General features: G+C 38.3%; 1 non-coding gene across 1 annotated transcript; it reads right to left on the bottom strand.

Moving 5' to 3' along the window:
- Window positions 1-384: 384 nt before the first annotated feature.
- LOC117277522 (small nucleolar RNA R71) lies at window positions 385-491 on the bottom strand. The gene has a single exon (XR_004507821.1). It is a non-coding gene; the product is annotated as a small nucleolar RNA R71 (small nucleolar RNA).
- Between the last annotated feature and the right edge of the window lie 3758 nt (window positions 492-4249).

The raw sequence follows: 4249 nt of genomic DNA, 5'->3' as shown, positions 1-4249 counted from the left end.
ATAGCTCCCGGCCAAGGGAGACCACTTGATGATTATGCTAGACCGGTCTACAACCAAGGCTTATCCAGTGTGAGACCACCTCCATTTGCAGCCAACAATTTTGAATTGAAGCAAGGGTTGCTCCAAACCCTCCAAAATAGTCGTGTCTTCGGAGAAAAGATGAACGAAGATCCAAACAATCATCTAATGGACTTCGAGGATATCATGAACACCTTTCAATATAATGGTGTGTCACAAGATGCAGTTTATCTAAGGGCATTCCCCTTCACTCTCAAAGATGATGCAAAACACTGGCTTCGAAGATTTCCCCAGGTATCAATTAGAACGTGGGAGGAGATGACCAGAAAATTTCTTGCTAAATATTTCTCCTCAGCTAAAACGGGCAAGTTTAGAAGAAAAATCCATAATTTCTTCCAGAATGAGACTGAAACTGTGTTTGAAGCTTGGGAGAGGTTTAAGGAGATAATGCGAAAGTGTCAACATAGTGGAATTTAACTCTGGATGCAACTCCAGGACTTTTTGGATGGATTAACACCGACCTCGTGGAGAACATTGAGTAATGCAGCTGGAGGTCTGTTGATGAAGAAGACTCTAAAGGAGATAGTCACTATTCTTGATGAATTGTCTGAAGATACAAATCAGTGTTCCTCTGAAATTGCTGAAAGAAGAATATCAACTGGTGTTCACCAGGTTAATGCTAACACATCTTTGTAGGTACAACTTGACGCCATGGAAAAGGAGATAAGGAAGCTGACCTTAGCTTTGATACATAATGAACCTCATGCAGCATGTGACATATGTAGAAGAGGACACCCTACTCATGAGTGTCAAGCCTCAACTGAGGAAGTTAATGTTGTGGGTAATTATAACTTCAATGCAATGGGTCAGAAGCATCCCGATTTTTCATGGAGTTCACCTGGGGGTACAGCAAATACATGACATCAAAATAACTCCAGATTTCAAGGAGCTCCTGGTTTTGGGAATCAGTCGAGGCCGCAGTTTCAGCCTTAACAACCAATTCAGTCTGGGTTAGAAGATCTGATGAAATCCTTCATTGTCAAAACGGATGAGATATTAGATGTTCATGGTGCAGCTATCAAAGAACTTGGGACAGGTTTGCGTAACTTGGAGAGACAAGTGAGACAAATTGCAACTATATTATCTGAGAGAATCCCAGGTACTCTACCAGCCGATACTGAAAAGAATCCCAAAGAAACGGTAAATGTTGTAACCTTGAGAAGCGGACAAGTGTTGAAAGATCCCACTCCAATTCACAAAGAAGTTGCGCCTGAAAAAGAAAGTGGGAATGAGCTGAAAATTGAAGATGATAAAAATATTAAGAAGAAGAAAGGCAAGAAAGGAGCTGAGAAAAAGAAGAAGGAGGAAACTTCAAGAAGAGAGGAATCTGATGATGTTAGCAAGCACATACCTGCTCTACCTTTTCCTCAAAAACTCTATAAAGAAAAGCGAGAGATTTTTAGATATGCTGAGACAGGTTAGTGTGAATCTGCCATTCACTGAAGTTCTTTGAAAAATGCCAGCTTATGCAAAATTCTTGAAGGAGATCCTTACAAATAAGAGAAATATAGAAAAAATCTCAGTGGTCAAACTCACAGAGCATTGCAGTGCAATATTGCAAAACAAACTCCCATAAAAGTGTGGAGATCTAGGAAGTTTTACCATACCTTGCTCTTTAGGCACTCTTAACTTTGATAAATCTTTATGTGATTCTGGTGCCTCAATTAATCTAATGCCACTATCTATTTATAGAAAACTGGAGAAGGAGATTGTGAGATAAGGTCGGTGCCGATATCTTTGCAGCTGGCAGACCAGACGACTATAACACCCGAGGGGATAGTGGAAGATCTCTTGGTGCGGGTGGATAAGGTTGTATTTCCTGTAGATTTCGTAGTGGTAAATATGAAGGAGAACAAGGAGTTCCCCCTCATCCTAGGAAGACCATTTTTAGCAACAGGTAGAGCTATACTGGATATACATAATAGAAAACTCATGCTTAGAGTGGGTGAGGAGACGATGACGTTTGAGATGAATGTAGCAATTGGAGTGAAAAAGCAGAAGCCAGTTGCAAGTATTGAGTGAAAGGTAAAGGTTGTGAAAGAGAAGGTTGCTGTTATTAAGAAAGATAAGTGTGGGGTGTACCCCAAGAAGGCTGAGAAGAAGCTGTCTGCATGGATGTATGCACTAGTTCGGGCATGTGGAATGGAGCTCGACTTCGACTCAGACCCCGATTGAACGTTCAGGGAAGTTCCTTTACCTTATGCTTTTTAATTGTGTGTCATGGTGACATGACACAACTTAAAGTGTGGGGTGGGGGTAAATTCTATGTTGTATGTATCTGTGTTAGTAATTTAGTTTTGTTGTTTTAGTAGTTAGAGATAAAAAAAATTGGAAAAACCATAAAAATTTTCAATTTTCAATTTTTTCCGACGATGGGTATCATTTGCCAGGTTTCTTATGGGATAAAGTCAAAAGAAAAAGACAAAAAGATTTTCTTTTGTTAGGTAGTGAAATAATTCCCCCTTGGTTTTTCTTTGTGTCGCGGTTCTTTTTCAAGGATTTTGTTTGAACCGGGTGTAGTTAGTTTTTATTTTTGTTAGTAGTAGGAAATCTTGTACTATGATTTGAATTAAAAGAAATATATTTTAACTTTGTTATGTCTTGAGAATAGTGAGTGCTTTAGTTGTGACGCTTAGGCTCAGTTTTTGACCCATGTATAAGTACCTTAAATAGTATGATCTCATCTTTGCTTAACTGCTTTGACTAGAGTTTCTTGATAATCAAATCTTGAGTGAGTTATGTGCCATGTGTGTATGAGTTTTTATGTTATTCTGTGCATTGCATTTGATGTTTAGAACTTGCCCCATATATTTGCAATGCGAAATGGTAGTTTTGTTCAGTCTTGGAAGTGATATAGGCGTTTCTTTGCTGAGCCAATTATATGTTATTACCCACCTAATTGTTATATATCTTAGTTAACCTCGCTGAGCCTGTAATCCTATTTCTTTGGCAACCACATTGCAATCCTTATCCATTTGTTTGAATTGACCATCTATTTGAACCTTGTATCTCTCGTGGGCACTTAAATTTGCTATGAACTTTGTAAAAGTTGAAGTATGGGGTGATTGGTTTGGCTTTTGAGTGGAACTAATGAAATAAGGAGAAAGGTGCACTATTTTGAAAAAGTAAGAGTCACTTGAATTAAAAGAGAAAGAAAACAATAATTGTATTGTTGTGAAAAATATTCATTGATTAGTGGTGACTTTTGTTGTAATTATTCTTAAAGAAGTGGGAGTTAATGTATAAGGATGTTAAGGTGGAGTATGATTTGACATAAGTATGGGATTTTGAATGTTAAATTGTATGTATTAAAGTGCATAGGTAGGTGTAGTCACTCTTATATCTAAATGTATCATACCCGTCCCGCAGCCTACATTACAACCAATTAAAGTCATATTTGATCTTTGACTGAATGAGCTCGATTAGTTGAGTAGTACACTACGGGCAAGCCTATAGTTCATCTTTTGTGGCATATGAATGTTATTTCTGAGAGTGAGTGAATTCTTTCTATATTGAGTTCCTGATTGTTGTTAAATTTGATGGTCTGTAGAACTACTCTCTATTGTTGTGAGGGCACTTGATTCATGAAGGAAAGGTAATGTCGTTGACCTCTATGTTAGAGTAAGTGAGCAGGCCATAAATAATGCGTGGTGCGTTGAAAGCTCTTGCCATTCTATTCTGGTTGAGTTGACCATGACACACTACGTTCATTCTTTTTCCATCAATGAGAGATAGTTGTTCATACCGGTTCCATACCCATTCTACGTCGATGAGCTTGGCTTCTTGTATGATTTTTAAGGAAGGGATCTCCACTTTGACGGGAATAACGTCTTCAGTATCATAAACCAGTAGATAAGGGCTGTCCCAGTTGATGTACGAACTATGGTTCGATACCCGAGTAAAGCAAATGGTAGCGTTTTGTGCTATTGTTTGTATTTGTTCACCATTTTCCTTAATATCTTCTTGATGTTCTTATTGGCGGCCTCTATGGCTCCATTCATTTGTGACCTATATGTTGTAGAGTTCCGATACTTGATCTTGAATGTTTCGCATATAGCTTTCATCAAGTCATTGTTGAGATTGGCGGCATTGTCAGTAATGATTGATTTAGGTACTCCAAATCGACAAACAATATGGTCCTGAACAAAATCTGCTACGACCTTCTTAGTTA

This window comes from Nicotiana tomentosiformis, chromosome 3, assembly GCF_000390325.3.
Source record: "Nicotiana tomentosiformis chromosome 3, ASM39032v3, whole genome shotgun sequence".
Classification (NCBI taxonomy): Eukaryota; Viridiplantae; Streptophyta; class Magnoliopsida; order Solanales; family Solanaceae; genus Nicotiana; species Nicotiana tomentosiformis.
The sequence above is the reverse complement of the archived record's forward strand: the minus strand, read 5'-3'. Positions and strand labels throughout refer to the sequence as shown.